We start from the raw sequence: 26,422 nt of genomic DNA on the forward strand, positions 1-26,422 counted from the left end.
ATGCCATTCTATCTACTCTTCCTCATTTGGTCTTCCTCAAATAATTATGCCGGCTTCTGGGGAACACATCCATTATGTAGTTTTATTTCTTTGTAACGGGACTTTCAACGCTCATAAAAACTGTCTGTCTTTTTCAAATTGGGCTCTTATTTGAACCACTCTATCAACTGTAGAACATGCTGCATTTCTTTAGTCTTGGTCAGATTCGAATCTTTAAACAGCATGAACTTTTGCTCACCATAGTTGATATTTTGCTAATATCTGTTATCGTTTATGCAGAGCTTAAACACCGTGGTTTTCAGCAACCATGTCACAATAAATTAGGTAAAAACAGCCAATGTTCTGATCCCTGATATGAGATTAACATACTCATGGTGAATATACATCTGTGGAGTGTATTGATAGTTTTGATAAAACCACATTTAGTGGTCCGTCTGTGTCTGTCGAAGCCTTATCACTCTATCGGGAGATTGGCTAAAGTCAAGAACACACTCACATTCACTAAATATTGATCTTACTTCCCTATTCTGAACCTGACACAGAACATTAAGCCCACAGCACAACAGAGGGTGAGTTGCTGTGCCATGCAACCCTTCATCAGCAGGGAGTCCCGACAGCATATACTGGTTCACTCCTCCGCATCATATGGTTCCATCCCGCCAAACTTCCTCCATCCCCCCACATCCTCTCGAAAACCTTGTTACCTTACTCTTGTCTGCATTCCCCTTAATCTTCCTTCTCTTACACACTCTATCAAACTTAACTACCAAAGTACTCAGTCCTGCTGCAGTCAGCCACCAAAGCAGTGACATCTTTAGTTATATTCATCAAAATTCATTGATTTAATTTATCATGAACATTGGAGTATTGACTCGCTAGTGTATTTGGTGTCAGTGCTCCATCAAGGGATACTATATAATAACCTGAAAAGCAGGACAGACATAAGGTTGCACCACACTACACTTCAAAGTAGTAGGCCTTATGGATTACTGATGCTTACTAAGGCCAGCTGGCAAGGGCATTATCTTGGTAGTCTGCTAATTTGTATGAGTGTCAGCAGAACTAGTGTTTTGAGTGAAAGTCATTGACTTGACCTGATTACCACAAGGGTAACCCATTAGGCTAGTATCTGTGCACTCTTAGTCAATTGTGTTTGATGACTTCTTCGTGATAAATTACTCCGGCAGAGGCAATGCATGGTCAACAGAAAACAAACCCTACTTAGTACTAGTATTATCTCATATCATTAACTGCACCGCTTATCCTCAGTAGGGTCGCTGGGGTGCTGGAGCCCATCCCAGCAATCATCGGGCAATGGGCAGGGGACACCCCGAACTGGTTGCCAGCCAATCGCAGGGCACACAGGGAAAGACAACTCGCTCCTCCATTCACACCTAGGGACAATTTGGACCAGCCAATCCACCTGAAATGCATGTTTTTGGAATATGGGAGGGAACCGGAGTGCCCGGAGGAAACCCAAGCAAGCACGGGGAGAACATACAAACTCCGCACAGGAAGTACGGTAGCTAGATTTGAACCTACACAGGAGGTTCCCAAGACCTTAGAACTGTGGCGCACACGCGCTAACCACTGCGCTGCCCGGATGTAGTATTATCTCATCTCATTAGCTGCACCGCTTATCCTCAGTAGGGTCGCGGGGGTGCTGGAGCCCATCCCAGCAATTATCGGGCAGTGGGCAGGGGACACCCTGAACTGGATGCCAGCCAATCGCAGGGCACACAGGGAAAGACAACTCGCTCATTCACACCTAAGGACAATTTGGACCGGCCAATCCACCTGAAATGCATGTCTTTGGAATGTGGGAGGAAACCCACGCAAGCACGGGGAGAACATACAAACTCCGCACAGGAAGTCCGGTAGCTAGATTTGAACCCACACAGGAGGTTCCCAAGACCTTAGAACTGTGCCTGCACACGTGCTAACCACTGCGCCGCCGTGCTGCCCCATGTAGTATTATATTATAAATAAATAAAAAATACAGTAGTTAAGAAATCATTTAAAATGTATATTTGATATAATATGCCATATTTAGGTCATATGACATTGAAACTTGTAAAGTTTTGATTTTTTCTGCAAATATTGACAAAATTACAATTGTAGGTGTGTTAATCCTAATTTACACTGGAAGGCATTACAGCCAGCGTGTAAATGGACACTGCCTCCAAAAAGGACGAGGTCCTTTCCAGATCAAATGCGGCTGACTGTAAGCTTTTTAATGTTTTCCCAGATGCCGAATGCAGACTTTAATGAAGCTAAATAAATTACAAAAATCTGTCAGTAAGTCAGGTTTCGAATGGAAAATTAAAAGAGATATTTCTAAATAAATCCTTTGGAAAAACAAGCCCACTTTATGGCATGACATCTGTCAGACAATTAAAAGACAAAAAAACAAACTCCATTAAATTAAATATGCTAAAAAAGTTCCAAACCAGAAATTTACTTACAGAAGGCGAATGATTCTAAGTCACGGAGATAATAGACACTAATATAATCGGTAAATGAATAGAAAACTATTTTTTTACAAGTAGTGTAAACTCATGTAGGTTTTTTCCATTAAGATGACCAAACTAACCAAGAGAGAAAAATACATTCATTGAAAGAGAGAGGGAGAGAGAGAAAAACAGACAGAGACAGAGACAGACAGAGACAGAGACAGAAATTTTGCACGGGCTAATTTCCTCTGTGTCATTTCAATTCTCAAATGATCCATACCGAGATTGGTACATGCAAATCCGATGTAGCACTGGTAACAGAATTTGTTCGGTCAAATATATGAACGGCAAGGTTTCAACGACAATTTACAGTCAAAGGTGTGACACCAACAGACCCCTTTTTGGCTGTAGATCGCTAAGGAATACTTTATATAGAAGCTCATTAAACAATGAATGTTCAGTGTTGTGACATTTTATGATGAAAACCCACAGAACAAACTGTAGATACCTAAAAACGCCAGGCATGCACATTGAGATGTTGGATTGGGTGAGCGGTACAGGGTGGGTTGATATTTGCATACGGCATGCTTCCTTCTTTCTCGCACTCAGCCACTGCGCTGAAGGGACAGCTGGAAACTTTACATTTGCAATATTTTGTGATATTTTTACAAATGAACTGCTTGCACCTATTTCTGAAACTATTATTTACGAAAAGGTCAAAATGAGCCTCAACGATCTCAAGTAATATGGACCTTGGGTCTGGGATCATTATTACTGTATTTCATAAATTTGATGAAATTATATAATGTCACACAGCGCTAAAATATTAGCTTTGGTATGAAGAGCGGGTTTGGGGGTTTTGTTGAATTTTGTCTTAAATCATATGGTACGGCTCTCCCTCTCTTTGCATATATGGCTCCATGGGTCACACTTTAATGAAAAAGAAACAGAAGATAAAACGTGACTTTAATATCGTGGCTTTGAAATTGTATTTGCTTTGAGCCTAGACTCTTGCAAATGACCGTCACGTAAGGACTAGTGAATGTGACTTCACAAAGACTAAGCTGATGTTAAGATGCATCATAAGAAGCATTTTACAGAGTCAGCAGATAGGCGTAATGCACTTCATAATAGCCTTAGCTTGTGACCCCGTAGGGCCATGTCCATAATATAAGTCGCATCCCTCTCCTTGTCGGATTAGATTACCTTCTAATAGTATCGGCATGTGTTGGTCAGGTCCAACTGCAAAATTTTGGATGTTTCGGCATGAGCCGACTGTGAAGTTTTAGATGTGTCGGCATATAGTTTTTGACTTGTGCACCATGCTTAGTTGATTTTTGCAATTGGGAGATGGAATAAGAGCTTGCTCTGTCCACTCCACGCATCGGCCCGGTATTGCAGTACCTCCGGGATCGGTGCATTCGCATTGATAGCTGCTTGGCCCTGTGGCTAGGAGCTTGACTCAGCCTCTTGGCTGGGAACAAGTGTCTCGGCCTCTTGGCTTTGCAGTGTATTATGGTTTGACCGATAACGGATAATGGAGAATTGATAAAGAATATAGAACAATAAACCTTACAAAATCCCCCACCTTCCATTTTGCTTCAGATTTTAACCAAAATAAATAATTTGGAATTCTTGCCGTTGAACCTTGACACAACTGTAGCGAATAGGATTTGGGTAATACAACAATGAGACCAACTCGTTGTTCTTTTGTGTGGAAAATTTCAATATTTGCTCGTGACAACCGTTTAATTTTTGCTGGACCTTGAAGATAAACTTGATATCTTGATACTATTTTAATGTCACTGTTTTTAATATCGACAAGAATAGAATATTTGGTTGCAGAAATTTATTGTATAAAGAAACATAATCAACATCATTGACTTTTATTGTTCAATTTACGGTTTCTCTTCATCCAAACGAGATACAAATGTCTTGGATTAAATATGTATTCTCAAAAAAGGTAAATCTGTAACACTATCGACAAAATAAGGATTCACTGCAAAGAGTTGTTGACAAGGGTTAAGTGGTATTGTCAAAAAAGGAGTCTTTTATGCTTGTTATCAAGTCAAGTCGTGTTTATTTGTGACTCCCTTAATCACAAAGATTCTTAAATGTTTGCACATATCAAAGACTATTGTAAACTATAGACTCTTACACCATCACATGTAATATGGGTAGGTATCAAACTAATTTAAGCTAAAGTGTAAAACCCGACGGTAAAAAAATATACAAACTGATCATATTTGTCACATTTACAGTTTACTATACGGACTATACGATTAGACAATCTATAAACGAAAAATGAAAAGAGATTATTGTGATAATTATGTTACTGCAATCAATTTGGACTAAATATTGTGTGACATTATTATATCATTCAATTTGTATGTTTCTACAATACTCTTTTTATACTTCATGATCAGACTACTACATACACATTCTGGCATACGCAGTGTTCATTTTACCTGTGAAAAGTGATGGGTCCCTCCCGGGGACTCGCATGCTCAAAAATCTATGGGTCCCAACAGAAATCTATGGGTCCCCAAAATTTAGTGTTATCGAGGTTGAAATTGTAAATCGGCGACAAATATGTAATATAAATCTACATATTTATTACGTTTTAATCATCACAGTTTATTACAAAATACATATCAGTTATCACTTCAAGATTTTTCAGTTCACAACAATAATGTACATTATACGAAATAATATTGCTGAAATATTTGTCTATATATTCATGCAGTTTTAATTATCACAGTTATTTGGTAATACAAAGCAGTTATCACTTCAGATTTTTCACTTTGTATATTCTTCGTGGTTTTGCTGTCCCGTCACAGTTGTAATGCCTTCTCAAGGTCCAATCCATTATTATCCTCATAGCGTAACCAGGACTATAATTTAGTCCAATTTGGCTGAAATCCTTTTCTTGCTCGGAGTATTATTTTGTTTTTCCTTTCGTTGAATTGTTCGCTTCAACACACGTGTTTTCCTTGCCTCCGCGATCTTCCGAAGAATTTCTCCGCCGGTTTTTTGTGCCGGAATTATAAGCCGTTGTTGTCACTTTCTGTATTACGTTTCAACATATTGACACTGAAGAAATTACCAAATTTGTGTTGATTTTCACCTAATACTAACTATTTTTTCGGAGGCATACTTCTCTTTCACTCGACAACAACCACCACAACAATGACGTCATCTCGAAGCAACAAGATCTCGTTTGCAGAGATCGGCGTGCAGACGAAATCTCGAACCGCGAGACCAAAACAACAATGGCGTATCTGCTTGACGAAAAGTTGAGTGCGGTAAATCTTTGTTTAAAAAAAGTATCGGGTAGTAATGACAATTTGGTGTCAAAAAAGTTGCGTCCCGGGGACGCACGTTGATTTGAGACTATGCGTCCCCAGCAAAAATGATGCGTCTAGGACGCAGGGACGCGGGTAAACCTGAACACTGGATACGGCATCACGGTGTGATATGCTGGGGGCAATGCAGCAGATAGGAAAAAATAGAGTTATCAACACAGCCCATAAGATCATCGGCTGCTCTCTGCCCAGTCTGGAGAACATTGCCGGCTTGTGATACCGCAGCTGAGCATCTAAAATTATGAGGGACGCTTCCCACCCTGGCCACTACTGCTTTGACCTGTGGTAGTTGTTACAGGTCGCTTCAAACGAGGACAAACAGGCTCATAGTCAGTTTCTTCCGCAGGGCCATCACCACCCTAAACAAGCATGCAAAACAGTGAAAATATATATCTTGGGACTTCTTTGAGAGTTTTTGTTGCTGCTCAGGTTAATCACACTACTTTTCATTGCACTCTTGTTATAATTGTTTCCATATAATTAGTATTTTAACTTGGGCCGGTCTCGCTCCATGCGGTAAATATTTTTACCTACTCATTTTGACAGTCTAGTATCTTTTTTTAAATCTTTACATGTTTACCCTGGAGTCCCATTTCTAATCTCATTGGATACAATGTTTCACAACGTTAATATCAATGACAAGACAATTTAAATCTGTTCATTCTATCAGTACTGTAGATACAAAAAGTATTTCCCATGATGTACGAGGAAATCTTCACATCAATGTGCAGTTGTCAGTGATACGGACAGATAAGAAATTCATGATATTTGTGGGCGGCAGTAGCTCAGGAGGTAGAGCGCTCGTCTTGGGATCAAGGGATCCCAGTTCGAATCCCGGCTCGTCCGTGTTACATGTTGAAGTGTCCTTGGGTAAGACACTGAACCCCTAATACCCCCAATAAGCAGGTTAGCGCCTCACATGGCTGCACGGCCGCTATTGGGAAATGTGGAGCACATTGTAAAGCGCTTTGGGAAGTCATTGACTTGAAAAGCGCTATATAAATGCAGATCATTTCATTTCATTGTAATTTGAATTTTTTAAAAAAAAATCGCTTCTGTGATAACATACCCGTCAACCTGTACGGTTTTGCCGTACAAAGTACGTTTTTTATGCATTTTAAGACAAGTACGACGTACAAGGAAATCTGTACGGAAAAACGCAAATTGGTCAATCGCATGCGTCTGTCGCCTGGGGATTTCCCATCATGCATCATTCCGGAAAAAAAAATATGGTGTGCGATTATTTTGTATTTTGTACGGGAAAATACGACAGTTTGTACGGGCATGGAGCCGTGGAGGTTGACAGGTATGTGATAACGGATTTCTTCTCTCAGGACTTGGTGCAGGAAACTGCAGTTATGCATTTAATCAGGAGGTTCTCCCTTTTTTGTAGCCACACACTCTCACACAAAAAAAAAATCCCTCTCATCCTACATAAACTGATGTGCAGCACACTGCAGCAAACTTAAAGAATGACTTTGCTTTCCCACCTTGTTTCAGCAGGTCCTCGTGGTTGTCTGTCCGCTGCCCCCAACACAGGAGGCACCTTGTGCGGCACTGGGCTTCAGCTACAGTGAGACTGTTAGCCTCTGCGACTAGAGTTAATGACCATGTGAACTGTTGTCATTCCTCGCACGCTGCCCTATGCAGCAGCCAGAGGTCCATGCCGACTTTGGTTCCCTCTTCTTTTCAGCAAGCAAGCGAGCGATCGAGGAAGGCAAGCGGGACTGCAAGCCGGCAGCGAGGCGGGCGGGCGGGCAGCAGGCGGGCAGTTGGCCGTGTAAGCGGAAAGCGAGTGCCGACTTCAACTATTTCACTCAAACATTTTCAGCAGTCACACCCACCGCCCCTAGTACACCCACGCCATAAAGCCAGCCCCTTCCTGCCCACCAGCAGGAGACACAGCACCACCCTTTTAGAGCTTCAGCCAATGGGAGAAGAGCCTCTGTGAATCAATGATGTCTGTACATCTATTGGAAGAGAAAAAGCAATGAGGGGAAAAAAACCTGCGCTCATAGTAACATCCTTTGAATGTTGACTTCTCGAGGTATTTCCCCGATGTCACACCCCGCCAAGTTTGCCATTTTGTAACGTCTGTCGGTAAAAATCACGTGATATGCAGCAAATACGTCGAGGAACTCTTTGTGCGTGATCACCACTTAGTCCATACGGATGATCGTTTTGTCCTTGTCAGTGATCTATTGATATGTAACACCATCCCCCCAGGAAACAGGAGCGGCGCACCTCCTCCCCTCATCATCCAGACAGACACTCCAATTATTCACATCACTCTTCCGCCGGTCCTCTAAGCTGTCTTTCATATTGAATTTTAATCATAAATCCGAGTTTACTGGACTGGATAATCGTGTTCCATTGAACGTTTCTGTTCCTGGCAGCGGGGTCAACCCATTCTGTTTGCCCCCACCTCTCGCCACCCGGTTAATGACATACAGGTTGGCATCATGTGAGCTGTGAAGCCGGGGCGTCGCAGAACTGATGAGTCAGAAGTTCGGATTCAATCAAACAGCTGTAGCGTCAGTCTGAGTCTCATACAAAGTGTAAAACAAAGGCGGTGAATGAAACAGCAGCCTGGGTGTTTCGTTGGTATCAGCGGGCCAAATATGCTTGGCAATTCTCTCTGATGTGCAAATTAAAAGTGCAGCAGTGATGTTTCCACTGGAAAACGATTCATTAAATTGATTACTGGAGTGAAGAATCAGGGAAATTAAACGCGCAGCACTTTCACAGCTGTCATGTTTCGGTGGGAAATAAATGGTCACACTCTCTTATGTGCAGTGTTCTGGTTTGCCCCCGTACCTGCGTCCTAGAGCATCATTTTTGCTGGGGACACATTGGCTCAAATCAACGTGCGTGCCCGGGACGCAACGTTTTTGACACCATTTGTCATTATTACCCGATTACTTTTTTTTTTTTTAAACAAAGATTTACCGCACTCCAAACTTTTCGCCAGGCAGATCCGCCATCTGCCATTGTTGTTTTGGTCTCGCGCCGATCTCGGCAAACGAGATCTCGTTGCTTCGAGATGACGTCATTGTTGTGACGGTTGTCGAGTGAAAGAGAAGTATGCCTCCGAAAAAACAGTTGGTATTATGTGCAAATCAACAAAAAAATTGGTCATTTCTTCAGTGTCATTAATAAGTCGAAACATAACACAGAAAGTGGTAACAACGGCAATAATTCCGGCACGAAAAAACGGCGGAGAAATTCTTCGGAAGACCGCGAAGGCAAGGAAAAAACGTGTTTGGAAGGGAACGATTCGACGAAAGAAAATAAACAAAAGAATACCAGCAAGAAAAGGACTTTTCTGCCCCAATAGACTAAATTATAATCCTGGTTACGCTATGAGGATAATAATGGATTGGACCTTGAGAAGGCATTACAACTATGGCGGGACAGCAAAGCACGAAGAATGTATGAGCTGAAAATTGGAAGCGATAACTGCTTTGTATTACCAATTAACTGTGATGATTAAAACTGCAGGAATATATACATATTTCAGCAATATTATTAAGTATAGTGTACAATATTGTGAATTGAAAAATCCGAAGTGATAACTGATTTGTATTACCAATAAACTGTGATGATTAAAACTGAATGAATATATAGATTTATATGATATATTTGTCGCCGATTTACAATTGCAACCATGATAACACTAAATTTTGGGGAGCCATAGATCTCTGTTGGGACTCATCGATTTTTGAGCATGCGAGTCCCCGGGACCCATCACTTTTCACAGCTCAAATGAACACTGTATATGTGACACGTAGGTTGTGTGGAGGGTCATAGAAATCCAGTCACCTTCCAAGCCTCAGGTATTAGTGCTGCTCTACCCTTTAAAATACTGTTTCTCATCCACTGTGCCTTAGGATGGCAGTGTGCTTGATACATTGTCAGATGTGTTTTGCAAAAATGTTCAATTTTGTCTGATCGGTAACAACAAATTGATAATTATCAGCAAATTGTGTGCCGTTATATAAATACTGGAAGCACGGCAGCGCAGTGGTTAGCGCATGTGTGGCACAGTTCTGAGGTCATGAGATCGAACGTTCCTGTGTGGAGTTTGCATGTTCTCCCCATGCTTGCGTGGGTTTCCTCCGGGCATTCCGGTTTCCTCCCACATTCCAAAGACATGCATTTCAGGTGGATTGGCCGGTCCAAATTGTCCCTAGGTGTGAATGAGCGAGCGAGTTGTCTGTCCCTGTGTTCCCTGCGATTGGCTGGCAACCAGTTCAGGGTGTCCCCTGCCCACTGCCCGTTGATTGCTGGGATGGGCTCCAGCACCCCCGCGACCCTACTGAGGATAAGCGGTGCAGCTAATGAGATGAGATATATATATATATATATATATATATATATATATATATATATTTAGAAACGTTCTGCCCACTCAAAAAAAACTTGCGTGGTGTGATTTGAATGTAATTTTGTTAGAAACTAATTTTGTAAGAAAAGGAAGAAGTAAAAAAAGAAAAAAAGGAGAAAAATATAACAAAGCGATGAAAAAGAAAGAAAAAAGCTGGAAACAAATGAATAAAAGAAAAAAAGAGAAAAAGAAGAAAGAAAGAAGGGAAAAAAGCCAAATAAAAGAAATAGAAAGCTAAGAAAACAGATGCAAAAGAAGAAAAACATTTAAAAACAAAAATGGAGATAAAAGCAGTAAAAGCAGGAAAATGAAGTAAAAAGCTAGGAAAACAAGAAACAATAGAAGAACAAAAAAAAATAAAAAATAAAAAGATTTTGTCAATATACCAAAAATAATTGTAAAATTATGCACAAAATGAATACGTATTTTTTTAAAATGATTATTCTACTAAATTATAGCATGTATTTACTCACTCTCAATTGAACTTTTAACCCGTTTAAACTTTAAATCTTCTTATACTAAGCAATTTCAAAGTTAAGTAGGAATCGCTGTGTGACGCTACAGAATGTCAATTAATAATACTGACTTTTCAGTGCATCAAGGAATAAACTAAGAAATACAATAGTAAACTATTGTCATGACTAATGATGTGATTCACCTGTGCCCACTCATTTGGCGCCAACCGCCGCGGGTTCTGATTGGCTCCCTGTCTCTATTTAAACCCTGTCCTGTCGATCCCCTGTTGTCAGTCTGTCTGCGAACCTCTGTTTTTACAAGGCAAGCCTTTTTCGACCCTGACTCCCGCCTGTCCGGTTTTTGCTCCCGTTTGTCTCCGGCTACGACCTGTTTTGATCTCGACCACGTCTGCTCTCCCGTCCCGAATTACGATCCGTTTTTGATCCCGACAACGTCTGCTCTCCCGTCCCGGCTTGCGACTCGTTTCCGACCCTGACCACGCTTTGCTCTCCCAGTCCCGGCTACCGACTTTCTTCCCGCGTCCAGCAAACTTCCTTTTTCCTTCAATAAAACCTGTGATAAACGCTACACAATTGGGTCCTCTTTCAGTTCTGGTCCTGACAACTATAGCTCTTAAAAAAGCTAAATGTGAAACACATTCCTCAAAACACTGGAAAGAAAATAAATCATTTACAAATCCAAAAAGTGATAAAATACAAATCAATTTTAACCTTTTAAATATTCAACAAATATAAAGTCAACCACACATTATATTGACCAATCAGAATGGAGGAAAATTAAACCTCTAGAAAGGACCTGTCTGTCTACTGTTTTTTGGGGGGGTAATAGGAGAGTTGCCCCCCTCCCATGCATATGATATCAAACACCCCCCCTGAGACTCATGTCATGTCTTATCTTCTCTGTTCCTTATCTTTTTGGTTTCTACACCTCACTGTGAATGTGTGAAACTGGAGTGTCATGCCCAATTTCGTTGTCACAATATGTTAACCCATTTTGTAACAATGACAATAAAAGGTATATGCTATTCTATTCTATTCTGTTGACGCCACTGTTGAGGTCTGGATCAATACTACTGAAGGCCATGGGCGTAACCAGACTATTTTGGTGGGTTGCTTAAGCACCCCCAAATTCAACCCAAAACCCCATTTTTAAAACTCTCTTTTCCTTGATAAAGCACAGGATTGTCTTAAATATGATGAAAAACGATAGATTAAAAAATATATAAGAGTGACCAACGCTGCCTCCACTGCTTTGAAATGGTTCAGTTCATTTGATTCCTAGCGACGCTCTTCCCAAAAAAATATTTCTCGCACACATCGTGCCTCGTACACATTACTTGGCAAAGCTTTTAGCCAGAAAAATGTTCATCGGACTGACACTCAAATTAAAACCTATCCATGGTCCAAAGTAAATGTCTAGGAAAGGCCTGACTAAAACCACATCTGTCACGGTTGCCATGGCGCCCAGTTGACGACGCCCGTGTGGCGCCAGCTGCGGCTCGTTGACGGATTGGCTTTCCTTCTGTTTAAGCTCGGTACTCTCACTCGTCCTTGGTCAGTCCGTCAACGAACCTCTGCCCCGCAAGACGTGGGTTTTGACTCCGTCCGGTTTCCTGCCGGTATTCCCTGTCCGGTATCGTTCCAGTCTATTTTTGTCCTGTTTATTATTAATCTCCAGTTTCGTTCCTGTCTAGTTTGTCCTGTTTACTTTCGATATCCTGTTTCAATATCAATCCTGTCCTGTATCCGGTATCGACCCCATCAGTCCGATATCTGCTCGGGCAATTGGTATCGATCTCGTCGGTCTCTGGCTTCCTGTCTTTCCACGCCAGACTTCTGCCTAACGTGCATGACTCCCCATTTCCCGTGAAATAAAAAAGCTTGTGTGAGAAACGTCACGCATTTGGGTTCTCCTCCCGTTCCGGTTCATGACAACATCACCTTTTTGATAGTTCCGTTACTAAGGTCCACACAATGCTGCCACAAAAGCAAATTGGTGAATTACTAAAAAAGACAACTGATAAATGTTACTAAATCTTTTTAGTTCATACAGATACAACTCATATTAATGTGTTGACATTTTTAAGACTTTTGAGAATTGGATATAAGACATTTTAATGCCAATGAAGGCCTGATTTATAGAATAATGTAGTCAATGCCTTTTAGGACTTTTCAAGGAGCCGCGGATACCCTGATTTCCGACGCTGCGTTGTTCACATGTTTGTTTGATTCTCTTTTTTTTTAACTGCTTTTTTCATCACGTTTAAGACGATATTGTGCTTTATTAGGGAAAAAGGTTAGGGCTAGGGTTAGGGTTAAAAATTATCATTAAATTACCGTATTTTCCGCACTATAAGGCGCACCTATAAGTCTTAATTTTTTTCAAAAGCTGACCATGCGCCTTATAATACAGTGCGCCAAATTTATGGATCAATATTAAATCGCAAAGACTTCCAATTAACTTGCAGCCGCCGACTAGATTTTCCCCCGAACGCCAAGTGTATGCTGGGATTTATTTACCGGCGTTTCATTGGCTAACCAATGTGTCAATCATCATTTTAATGGATCACTATTGGCTAAAGTTATTCGGAGGTCAAGGGGCGGATCCTTTTTATCATTTACAGGCTGGCATTGGCTTGAACTGTAAAACAAAGCCTGCAATTGGCCGAAAAAGATGTGTCAATCATCAGTTGAATCGATCACTATTGGCTAAAGTTATTCGGAGGCCAAGGGGCGGATCCTTTTTATCATTTACAGGCTGGCATTGGCTGAAGCGGCAAAACAAAGCCTGCAATTGGCCGAAAAAGATGAATGCGTATAGCACAGGGTTGACGGCATACAGAAAGCATTTTTTTAACTATTCTGTATTTGTAAATATTTTATTCTCCTGGATTTACAAAACTCACGGATATAAGAGGACCATGGCTGCACATTATTATTGAACACAACGACTTCGGTGAGCTACTTTGGCTATATATTTTCCCTGTATCTTGTTTCAGACTGAACTCGATGTTTTTGTGATAAGCGGTGCAGATAATGGATGTAATGGAGTGTCTATTTTTAAATGAAACTCAATTCCAAGTGTTTATTGTCATATGGACAGTAAAATTGCGAGCGAAAATAGAAACTAAGGAATGGTTGGCATTTCTTGAATCCCAAGACTTTAACCTTCCGAACGATATTTGAAACGATGCATTGGAGTGACATCGTACGGACACCGCATCCGCACGTGTCTACGACACGTATTTGCTTCTTTGCAAGCTTTGGGAATGTTAAGGGGGTAATAAGTTGGACTGAATCATCTGACTGTTTTGTCGACGTTCCCATTGTAGCGCCTTATAATCCGGTGCGTCTTATGTATGGAAAATATAGGACCAAAAACTATTTTTGGGGGGTGCGCCCTATAACCCGGTGCGCCCTATAGTGCGGAAAATACTGTATATGAATTTTTGTAAGTGCTTGCGTTGAATTTGAGGGGTGCTTGAGCACCCCCAATATCTGGCTGGTTACGCCCATGTTCCCAGATATTGAAAGTTTTGTTTTCTGGGGGGACAGGGTCCAAAAGTATTCACACATAACATGATTTCTGACTCTTCCATGACCAAAATAACACAAAATTCCAAGCGGCTTTAAGTAAAAACTGAAGCATTTTGGTACAAAGACAAAAGTAGCTAACAGCTAAGCTAACTTACTTGGTTCTTACCTGATGGCGAACCTGTCACATCCAGCTGCGCGTGGTGGCGCTTCACTCTAGCACGGAGGCGCAAACGACATTAAACCAAACCCGCTATACCCGGCCCTCACCACGGGTAACTTTATCAATATTTCCGAATGTTCTTTAGTTAAAATGTCGTATTTTAGACTCGCTAGCGCGCTCACTACTTTTAAGACTCAAAAGGAAGCAACAAGCTATTTTGACAGTTCGTGGACGGGACTAAAGGCCTCAATGATAGGGGGTTCTTGACGCCTTAAAGTTGTACTAACATATTCGTAACAGTGCTTAACAAGGAAATAAGATCATATAAGTGTATTCATTATTTATTATTATACATATATTTTACGTTGTCATTTAGGGTGGGGAACAAATAAACGAAAAAGAGACACAACATCACCCCGTGGTAAACATGGATCAGTCCAGCAGAGGCAATGGTAAAGGAGGGGGTGCGTGTTGCCTAGGAAACAACATTGAATCTCTCTGAGGGAAAAGATGGAGTCACTGATTTCTAAACAAGTCAGTTTGTCTATCTGTTAGAAGCATGATTAACGGCACAGTATTCCACCTTTTACGTTATACATTTCTGGGTTCCCACAACATTTTTGAAGCACTTTTGAACTCTCTTGTGTTTTGAGTAACACGCCCCATGTGAGCTGTTCGGTAAGGACCAGTAACCCATCTCATCTCATCTCATTAGCTGCACCGCTTATCCTCAGTAGGGTCGCGGGGGTTCTGGAGCCCATCCCAGCAATCATCAGCAATTAGGGGCGGCAGTAGCTCAGGAGGTAGAGCGCTCGTCAAGTTCGAATCCCGGCTTGTCTGTGTTACATGTCGAAATGTCCTTGGGTAAGACACTGAACCCCTAATATACCCCCAATAAGCAGGTTAGCGTCTTACATGGCTGCAATACAAGGCCGCTTTTGGGAAATGTGAAGCACACTGTAAAGCGCTTTGGGAAGTCATTGACTTGAAAAGCGCTATATAAATGCAGATCATTTTATTTCATTTTTCATCGGGCAGTGGGCAGGGGACACCCTGAACTGGTTGCCAGCCAATCGCAGGGCACCTACAAAATATGCTAAAAGCCACAATAAATCCGCCGATTTTTTTCCAGATCTCTTGGTTACGTTTTTTCGAATATGGGTGGAGAATAAATTATTCTAACAAACAATTTTTGACCAATTGAATTAAAGAGCCGAGTTTATTCTTTTCAAAAACCCGTCTCGCCTTTTTTGGAGCACCACATATGTTTTGAGATCATTTTGTCAGGAAAACGGATGAAAAACCTTGTTTAATAAGAGAGGGTGGGATAATTAAAGAGAGAAAGAGAGAAAGAGAGAGAGAGAGAGTAAGAGAGAGAGAAACTAGAGATAAAAAGAGAAATAGTGAGAGAGGGGGAAAGAAAGAGAGAAAGAACAAAATCCAAAGAGAAATAGAAAGAGAGAAAGAGAGGAAAGAAAGGAAAGGGGGGAGAGAAGGGGAAAGCAACTGGGAAAGAAAGAAAGAAAAGGAAAAAAGGAAGAGAGAGCAAAAGAAGGTAAAAAGACAGAGAGAAAGTGACAAATAGGAACAGAGAAAAAGAGAGATTAAAAGAGAGGAATAGAGAGTGAGAGAAAAGGGGAGGAAGAGGGAGAGAAAAAGAGAGAAACAAGATATAAAAAGAGAAATAGTGAGAGAGAGGGAAAGAAAGAGAGAGAAAGACTAAAATTCAAAGAGAAATAGAAAGAGAGAAAGAGAGGAGAGAAAGGAAAAGGGGGGAAGAGAGAAGGGGAAAGCAACTGAGAGAGAAAGAGAGAAAAGAAAGAGAAAAGGAAAAAGGGAAGAGAGAGCAAAAGAAGGTAAAAAGACATATAGAGAAAGAGACAAAGAGGAACAAAGAAAGTTAAAGAGAGAGAGAGAGAAAAAGAGAGAGAGGGATAGAGAGGGTGATAAAAAGGGAGGAAGAGGGAGAGAGCGAGAGAGCGAGAGAAATTATAAAAAGAGAAATAGTGAGAGAGAGGGAAAGAACAAAATCCAAAGTGAAATAGAAAGAAAGGAGAGAAAGGAAATAGAGGGAAGAGAGAAGGGGAAAGCAACTGAAAGAGAAATAGAGAAAAGAGGGAGAAAAGGAAAAAGGGAAGAGAGAGCAAAAAAGGTAAAAAAGACACAGAGAGAGAGACAAAGTGGAACAAAGAAAGAGAAAAAGAGAGAGAGAGATTAAAAGAGAGAGAGGAATAGAGAGTGAGAGAAAAAGAGAGAGAGAGATTAAAAGAGAGAGAGGAATAGAGAGTGAGAGAAAAAGGGAGGGAGAGAAAGAGAGAGAGAAAGAACAGCATTTGTGAGAGGCACCTGGCTTGTGCAACATCAAGTGGATATATTTCAAACTGCAGCTCGTTTTTCTTTCGCGCTTCTCTGAGCGTTGGCTCGGGGGCCGGATTCAATCTCTTAGCGGGCCTGATCTGGCCCGCGAGCCGCCTGTGTCACACCCCTGTTTTAAATAAATAAGTGAGTGAGTTTTAAGTAATTTATTATTGATATGGGACACAGGCTACTCAGGACAAAAATCTATAAAAAATAATAATGGCAGTCATTATTCTTTTTGTCAAGAACTAAAACAGGATCAGGACCCAAACGCGTGACGTTTCTCACACAAGCCTTTAATTTTACGGGAAATGGGGAGTCATGCAGCAGTCTGGCGTGAAATGATAGGAAGCCAGAGGCCGACGAGATCGATACCAATTGCCCGAGTAGATATCGGACAAGACGGGACAGACAGGATTAATAATGAAACAGGATATCGAAATTAAACAGGACAAACTAGACGGGAACGAAAACTGGATAGAATATTAAACAGGAACGAAACTGCAAACCGATATTAAACCGGACAAAAAAAAACGGGAACAATACCGGACAGGAAATACCAACAGGAAACAGGACTGTGTCAAAACCCACATCTTGCGGGGCAGAGGTTCGATGGCGGACTGACCAAGGAAGAGTGAGAGCACGAGCACGGAAGTGGATCATCTGTAGCAAGCGATGGCGGTGTCAAGGACGGAAAAACGGGTCGATAGTGTTAGGAAAAAAACTATATTATAAATGTAGCGTTTAGCAAATTGTTCGGATTAGTTATCTGACTCCATTAACCAAACACAAACTTTATTCTCCTAACAATGCATGCTCGTTTTCTTAATTTTCGGGAAACATATTGACAAGATACAGGCTTTTCCACACGGGGGCAGATTTATTTTCTTAAATTATTTATTAAGTGAATTCCATCGAATTTTGCCGAATTATTGTCGAATTAGTCTAATTAGTCTTGTCGAGCCTCCCATCTTTTCGTCTCTGCTCCTGTCTGTCTCTCTCCCGTCTGTCTCTCTCCCGTCTGTCTCTTCTTCCGTCTTCCGTCTTTTTGACACGTCGGGGCATCGGCCACCCCAAGAACTGCCAAGAACTCCTCCCCCATGGGCGCGCCGCCGCCTCCTCGCCAAAAGACGCCGCCATGTCTAAAGGACTTACAACAAGAAAGCTTATCAGAAACCTTGACTCCTTTTCCCGCGTCAACCCTTGTCCTCGATCTTGTTTTTCTGTGAACATCATTCTTGTCCAGGCCGCACTGACCCCAAGCCTTCCCTGTGAAAAATCCCCACTACATTCAACAAATGTAATTTGTCTTATATGAAATCCCTTATAGTCAATTACATAAAATAAAAAATCCTTCAACAGGGTCGGGGTCAGAAACGGGTCGTAAGCAGGGATGGGAGAGCAGATGTGGTCGGGATCAAAATGGGTGGTAGTCGGAGACAGACGGGAGCAAAAACGGGACAGGTGGAAGTCAGGGTCGAAAAAGGCTTGCCTGGTATTCGCTGAGGTTTGCAGATGGACTGACAAAAGGGGACAGACAGGACTGGGTTCAAACACTGGATGGGAGCCAATCGGAACCCTGTGTTAGAGCAATGCAAAATATTACAATGTGTTTAAGGATTTGATGGCAGAAAATATGTTTTTATTGTTGATTCTTGAAGGAAGGAAGATTTACTTTGAGCGTTGCTGTCTTCCCAAGGCCAAATCTATTGATTTTTAAGACACGGAAAGAAATTGTTGGGAGGTGGGTTTGGATACCACATTTTCTTCCCAGCATACTTCTCAAGTCATCAGTATACGCCCACACACTTGTAAATAAGCAGCAAAGCAGACCTTCAGGCGTACTTCGAACTTTCTTTGTGTGCTAGCATAAAGACCTCCAACCTTTTTCAAGCTTTTAGCTACTTTTTGTTACTAATTAGCGCTAAAGGCTTTCTCAAATAGCCTAGATGGCTTGCTAAATAGCTAAATATGGAGCTTGAGGGTTACCTAGAAAGGTAAACACAAACTAAACATGTCATGAACCGGAACTGGATCAGGACCCAAATGCGTGACGTTTCACACACTAGCCTTTTATTTTACGGGAAATGGGGAGTCATGCACGTTAGGCAGCAGTCTGGAGTGGAATGATAGGAAGCAAGAGGCTGACGAGATCGATACCAATTGCCCGAGTAGGTATCGGACAGATGGGGTCGATACCGGACAGGACGGGACAGATGGGATTGATATAGATATAGGATATCGAAATCAAACAGGACAAAATAAACGGGAACCATATCGGACAGGAAATACCAACAGGAAACAGGACCGAGTCAAAACTCACATCTTGCGGGGCAGAAGTTCGTTGACGGACTGACCAAGGGCGAGTCATGAACCGGAGCAGGAGGAGGACCCAAATGCGTGACGTTTCTCACACAAGCTTTTTTATTTCACGGGAAATGGGGAGTCATGCACGTTAGGCAGCAGTCTGGCGTGGAATGACAGGAAGCCAGGGGCCGACGAGATCGATACCAATTGCCCTGGCAGATATCGGACAGATGGGGTCGATACCGGACCGGACGGGACGGGACAGACAGGATTGATATCAAAACAGGATATCGAAATTAAACAGGAAAAACTAGACGTTAACGAAACTGGAAACGATATTAAAGAGGACAAAACTAACGGGAGCAAGCCAGGATATCAAAATTCAACAGGACGAACTAGACGGGAACGAAACTGGAAACGATATTAAACAGGACAAAATAAACGGGAACCATACCGGACAGGAAATACCAACAGGAAACAGGACCGAGTCAAAACCCACGTCTTGCGGGGCAGAGGTTCGCTGATGGACTGACAAAGGAGGAGTGAGAGCACTGAGCCTAAATAGACGGAAAGCCAATCCGTCAACGAGCCGCAGCTGGCCCCACACAGGCGGGGCTAATTGGGCGCCATGGCAACCGTGACAAAAAAGGGGCTCAGTAGCTAGCTAAAAGAGTAAAACACTATCCAAATAGTCAGATAGAAAGCTAAAACAAAGCCAGATAGATAGGAGCCCACCTTTAGTTTGATAAATAGCAAAAAAAGCAAAATTTTAGCTACATAGCATTCAAAAGATTTAAAAAGCTAGTTAGATAGCTTGATAAATAACTGGAAAGACAGCTTAATAGTTAGCTACAAAGGTTAAAAGGTAAAAAAAGAAAACAAAAGGTAGCCAACTAAAAGAGTAAAAAGCGATCTAAACGCCAGAGCCCAATATTTTGTCTGATAACTAGCAAAAAATGTAAAATGCTAGCTCGATAGCATGGAAAAAAATGTAAAACGCTAGCTAGATATTAGTGCCCAGCTTGAAAAAGGTTGGAGACGCCTGCTGGAATGCCTTTTCACATGTCATCTGTACCACTGGTGGCCTAGTGGGAAAGTGTCTGCACTCTCACTGCCAGTACGCAAGTGTGATTCCCATTGGGCGATATTACTCTTACTATAGTCTCAAATTCATGCATCTTGTGTCACGGTTGCCATGGCGCCCAGTTGGCCCGCCCGTGTGAAGTCAGCTGCGGCTCGTTGACGGATTCTCTTCCCTGCTATTTAAGTTCAGTACTCTCACCTCCCTTTGTCAGTCCGTCAACGAAACTCTGCCCCGCAAGACGTGGGTTTTGACTCGGTCCTGTTTCCTATTGGCATTTCCTGTCCGGTATTGTTCCCGTTTATTTTGTCCCATTTAATATCGGTTTCCAGTTTTGTTTCCCGTATATTTTGGCCCTGTCTATTATTCTATCCAGTTTTCGTTCCTGTCTAGTTTTTCCTGTTTTAATGAAATGAAATGATCTGCATTTCTATAGCGCTTTTCAAGTCAATGACTTCCCAAAGCGCTTTACAGTGTGCTTCACATTTCCCAATAGCGGCCATGATCTGTGCAGCCATGTAAGGCACTAACCTGCTTATTGGGGATATTAGGGGTTCAGTGTCTTACCCAAGGACACTTCGACATGTAACACGGACATGCCGGGATTCGAACTAAAACGATCGCTCTACCTCCTGAGCTACTGCCGCCCCGACTTATGACTAATTCGATATCCTGTTTTATTATCAATTCCTATCTGTCCCGTCCTGTCCGGTATCAACCCATCTGTCCGATATCTCCTCGGACAATTGGTATCGATCTTGTCGGCCTCTGACTTCCTGTCATTTCACGCCGGACTGCTGCCTAACATGCATGACTCCCCATTTCCCTTAAAATAAAGGCTTGTGTGAGAAACGTCACGCGTTTGGGTCTCGATCCTGTTCCGGCTCTTGACATATAGTACAGTGTGCCTTAAAAATAAGTGACAAAAGACATTTCTTAGGGGGTGCAATTTATAATCCGGTCCGCTTTGTAGGGTGAAAATATATATATATATATATATATATTTGAGCTAAATGGCAAACAGAGCAGAAACCAACAAGAGCACAAAAACATCCCCAGAAGACTCTCAGCTGCTACTTACTCGCTATCAGCCAATAATATTATTGATCGTAGAAATCAGCAACTGATTATGGAAGCTTTTAACCCAAATGCCTCTTTTAATGGAAAGGGCTTACTGAGTACTCAAAGCTCACTGAACTGTGCCTTTATGTGCGTGCACGTATGTGTTAGCCTGAACGTGCGTGGGTGTTTGTCATGATTACCGATGTGGACCACCTGTGCCAGCTCATTTACCGCCAACCACCGCGGGTTCTGATTGGCTCCCTGTCACTATTTGAACCCAGTCCTGTCTGTCCCCGGTTGTCAGTCCGTCTGCAAACCTCTGTTTTTATAAGCCAAGTCTTTTTCGACCCTGACTCCCACCTGTCCCATTTTTGCTCCTGTCTGTCTCCTGCTTACGACCCGTTTTCTAACCCCGACCCTGTTTTTGCTTTGTCCCGGGCCTCGACCTGTTTTTCCATCCCTGACACTGCCATCGCTCATTACGGAAGATCCACTTTCGTGTTCAAGTCTTTTTCGACCCTGACTCCCGCCTGTCTAGTTTTTGCTCCCGTCAGTCCATTTGATTCTGAGAATGTCATGATTACCGATGTGGATCACCTGTGCCAGCTCATTTACCGCCAACCGCCGCAGGTTCTGATTGGCTCCCTGTCACTATTTGAACCCAGTCCCGTCTGTCCCCGGTTGTCAGTCCGTCTGCAAACCTCTGTTTTTATAAGGCAAGTCTTTTTCGACTCTGACTCCCGCCTGTCCCATTTTTGCTCCTGTCCGTCTCCTGCTTACGACCCGTTTCTAACCCCGACCCTGTTTTTGCTTTGTCCCGGGCCTCGACCTGTTTTTCCATCCCTGACACTGCCATCGCTCATTACGGAAGATCCACTTTCGTGTTCAAGTCTTTTTCGACCCTGACTCCCGCCTGTCTAGTTTTTGCTCCCGTCAGTCCATTTGATTCTGAGAATGTCATGATTACCGATGTGGATCACCTGTGCCAGCTCATTTACCGCCAACCGCCGCAGGTTCTGATTGGCTCCCTGTCACTATTTGAACCCAGTCCCGTCTGTCCCCGGTTGTCAGTCCGTCTGCAAACCTCTGTTTTTATAAGCCAAGTCTTTTTCGACCCTGACTCCCACCTGTCCCATTTTTGCTCCTGTCTGTCTCCTGCTTACGACCCGTTTTCTAACCCCGACCCTGTTTTTGCTTTGTCCCGGGCCTCGACCTGTTTTTCCATCCCTGACACTGCCATCGCTCATTACGGAAGATCCACTTTCGTGTTCAAGTCTTTTTCGACCCTGACTCCCGCCTGTCTAGTTTTTGCTCCCGTCAGTCCATTTGATTCTGAGAATGTCATGATTACCGATGTGGATCACCTGTGCCAGCTCATTTACCGCCAACCGCCGCAGGTTCTGATTGGCTCCCTGTCACTATTTGAACCCAGTCCCGTCTGTCCCCGGTTGTCAGTCCGTCTGCAAACCTCTGTTTTTATAAGGCAAGTCTTTTTCGACCCTGACTCCCGCCTGTCCCATTTTTGCTCCTGTCCGTCTCCTGCTTACGACCCGTTTCTAACCCCGACCCTGTTTTTGCTTTGTCCCGGGCCTCGACCTGTTTTTCCATCCCTGACACTGCCATCGCTCATTACGGAAGATCCACTTTCGTGTTCAAGTCTTTTTCGACCCTGACTCCCGCCTGTCTAGTTTTTGCTCCCGTCAGTCCATTTGATTCTGAGAATGTCATGATTACCGATGTGGATCACCTGTGCCAGCTCATTTACCGCCAACCGCCGCAGGTTCTGATTGGCTCCCTGTCACTATTTGAACCCAGTCCCGTCTGTCCCCGGTTGTCAGTCCGTCTGCAAACCTCTGTTTTTATAAGGCAAGTCTTTTTCGACCCTGACTCCCGCCTGTCCCATTTTTGCTCCTGTCTGTCTCCTGCTTACGACCCGTTTCTAACCCCGACCCTGTTTTTGCTTTGTCCCGGGCCTCGACCGGTTTTTCCATCCCTGACACTGCCATCGCTCATTACGGAAGATCCACTTTCGTGTTCAAGTCTTTTTCGACCCTGACTCCCGCCTGTCTAGTTTTTGCTCCCGTCAGTCCATTTGATTCTGAGAATGTCATGATTACCGATGTGGATCACCTGTGCCAGCTCATTTACCGCCAACCGCCGCAGGTTCTGATTGGCTCCCTGTCATTATTTGAACCCAGTCCTGTCTGTCCTCGGTTGTCAGTCCGTCTGCAAACCTCTGTTTTTATAAGGCAAGTCTTTTTCGACCCTGACTCCCACCTGTCCCATTTTTGCTCCTGTCTGTCTCCTGCTTACGACCCGTTTCTAACCCCGACCATGTTTTTGCTCTGTCCCGGGCCTCGACCTGTTTTTCCGTCCCTGACACTGCCATCGCTCGTTACGGAAGATCCACTTTCGTGTTCAAGTCTTTTTCGACCCTGACTCCCGCCTGTCCCGTTTTTGCTCCCGTCAGTCCATTTGATTCTGAGAATGTCATGATTACTGATGTGACTCACCTGTTCCCGCTCATACGGCGCCCACCGCCACTGGTTCTGATTGGCTCCCTGTCACTATTTGAACCCAGTCCTGTCTGTCCCGGTTGTCAGTCCGTCTGCAAACCTCTGTTTTTATAAGGCAAGTCTTTTTCGATCCTGACTCCCGCCTGTCCCGTTTTTGCTCCCGTCAGTCCATTTGATTCTGAGAATGTCATGATTACTGATGTGACTCGCTTGATCCCGCTCATTCGGCGCCCACCGCCACAGGTTCTGATTGGCTCCCTGTCACTATTTGAACCCAGTCCTGACTGTCCCCGGTTGTCAGTCCGTCTGCAAACCTCAGTGTATACTAGGCAAGCCTTTTTTGACCCTGACTCCCACCTGTCCCATTTTTGCTCCTGTCTGTCTCCTGCTTACGACCTGATTCTAACCCCGACCATGTTTTTGCTCTGTCCCGGCTCTCGACCTGTTTTTCCGTCCTTGACACTGCCATCGCTCGTTACGGAAGATCCACTTTCGTGTTCAAGTCTTTTTCGACCCTGACTCCTGCCTGTCCCGTTTTTTCTCCCGTTTGTCTCCGGCTACGATCCGTTTTGATCCCGACCACGTCTGCTCTCCCGTCCCGGCTTACGACCCGTTTCTGACCCCGACCACGTTTTTCTTCTCCTGTTCCGGCTATCGATCTGTTTTTCTGTCCCTGACACTGCCATCGCCCGCTACGCTTTGTGCTGGTTGTGACACACCATGGAGAACGATCGTGGGCTTTCATCCTTAAAAGGCTTGTGTGAGAAACGTCACGCATTTGGGTCCTGATTCTGTTCCGGTTCATGACAGTGAAGTTACATAAAATGCCTTGATGTAAAAATCTGATTACATTATTGTGAGAAGCGTTTTGGTTGTCAAGGGGCACGGACAAAGATCAACTTGGTTTTTATCCTGTCAGCCATTATTTTCCCTCTGTTATTTTTCTACTGTTTATCCAAGCTGACAATCTTAAATGCACTACACGTATAACCTTGTATATGATATTCTATCCATCTATCCATCTATCTAGACATCTATCTAGACATCTATGTATCTATCCATCTATCTAGACATCTATCTATCTATCTAGACATATATCCATCTAGACATCTAGATATCTATCCATGTCAAGTCAAGTCAAGTCATTTTTATTTGTATAGCCCTTAATCACAATTAGTCTCTAAGGGCTTCACAAGTTATTACATATAAGAAGATTAGGTTACTCGTATGCTATAGAGTAGAAGTGAGTTTTAAGCCTAGATTTAAACATTTCCACCGAGGTTGCAGATCGGATCTCAGGGGGAAGAGCATTCGACAACACCGGTGCCCGGATGGAGAACGCTCTCGAACCAGCGGAACACTTCTTGGCTCTTGGGATCACAAGGAGACCGGCGCTCTCGGAACGAAGGCTTCGGGCCGGGACATAGGGGGAGATCAGATCTGAAAGATATGAGGGGGAAAGTCCATGTATGATTTTGTATAGTAGTAGGAGAACCTTAAAATCGCATCTTAGGCTAACAGGGAGCCAATGCAGGTTAGCCAAAATTGGGGTGATGTGATCGTACTTTCTTGTCCTTGTTAAAAGCCTCGCTGCAGCATTTTGTACCAGCTGAAGACTCTTGAGTCTGGTCATCGGAAGACCGGAAAGTAGTGCATTACAGTAGTCGAGACGGGAGGTAACAAACGCATGAATTATGATTTCCGCATCCGACTGAGAAAGTATAGGACGAATTTTAGCAATGTTACATCTATCTATCTAGATATCTATCTATCTAGACATCTAGACATTATATATGTAGACATCTATCTAGACATCTATCTATCTATCTAGACATCTATCTAGACATCTATCTATCTATCTAGACATATATCCATCTATCTATCTAGATATCTATCTATCTATACATCTAGACATTATATATCTAGACATCTATCTAGACATCTATCTATCTATCTAGACATATATCCATCTAGACATCTAGATATCTATCTATCTATCTATCTATCTAGATATATATCTATCTAGATATCTATCTATCTAGACATCTAGACATTATATATCTAGACATCTATCTAGACATCTATCTATCTATCTAGACATCTATCTAGACATCTATCTATCTAGACATCTAGACATTATATATCTAGACATCTATCTAGACATTATATATCTAGACATTACACATCTAGACATCTATCTATCTATCTATCTATCTATCTATCTATCTATCTAGACATCTATCTAGACATCTATCTAGACATCTATCTAGACACCTATCTAGCTAGACATTTATCCATCTATCTATCTAGACATCTATCTAGACATCTATCTAGCTAGACATTTATCCATCTATCTATCTAGACATCTATCTATCTAGACATCCATCTATCTAGACATCTATCTAGACATCTAGACATCTAGACATCTATTTAGACATCTATCTATCTAAACATCTATCTAGATATCTATCTATCTAGACATCTAGCCATTTAGACATTATATATCTAGACATCTATCCATCTATCTATCTAGACATATATCTATCTATCCATCGATCCATCTAGACATCTATCTAGACATTATATATCTAGACATCTATCCATCTATCTATCTATTTATCTATCCATCTATCTATCTATCTATGTATCTATCTATCTAGACATCTATCTAGACATCTATCTAGACATCTATCTAGACATCTATCTAGCTAGACATTTAT

The 26,422-nt window shown here is 42.5% G+C and overlaps 1 protein-coding gene and 1 pseudogene across 6 annotated transcripts in view; one reads left to right on the forward strand and one right to left on the reverse strand.

Annotated features, from left to right (window-relative positions):
* Positions 1–14,594, reverse strand: part of mbnl2 (muscleblind-like splicing regulator 2) — a 72,382-nt gene extending 57,788 nt beyond the window's left edge. For 4 of the 6 annotated variants that reach the window (XM_088330515.1, XM_088330514.1, XM_088330512.1 and 1 more), the window contains exon 1: positions 7,309–7,661. The gene's annotated coding sequence lies outside the window, so the exon portion shown is untranslated. Of the gene's footprint in view, positions 1–7,308; positions 7,662–14,384 lie in introns of those variants that run through there. The other 2 variants (XM_088330511.1, XM_088330513.1) reach the window with 2 other exon arrangements.
* On the forward strand, positions 3,755–3,879 carry LOC148368490 (U2 spliceosomal RNA; annotated as a pseudogene).
* Positions 14,595–26,422: the final 11,828 nt, after the last annotated feature.

The sequence above is a fragment of the Urocampus carinirostris genome, chromosome 3 (genome assembly GCF_059441175.1).
Source record: "Urocampus carinirostris isolate Australia breed hairy pipefish chromosome 3, RoL_Ucar_1.0, whole genome shotgun sequence".
Classification (NCBI taxonomy): Eukaryota; Metazoa; Chordata; class Actinopteri; order Syngnathiformes; family Syngnathidae; genus Urocampus; species Urocampus carinirostris.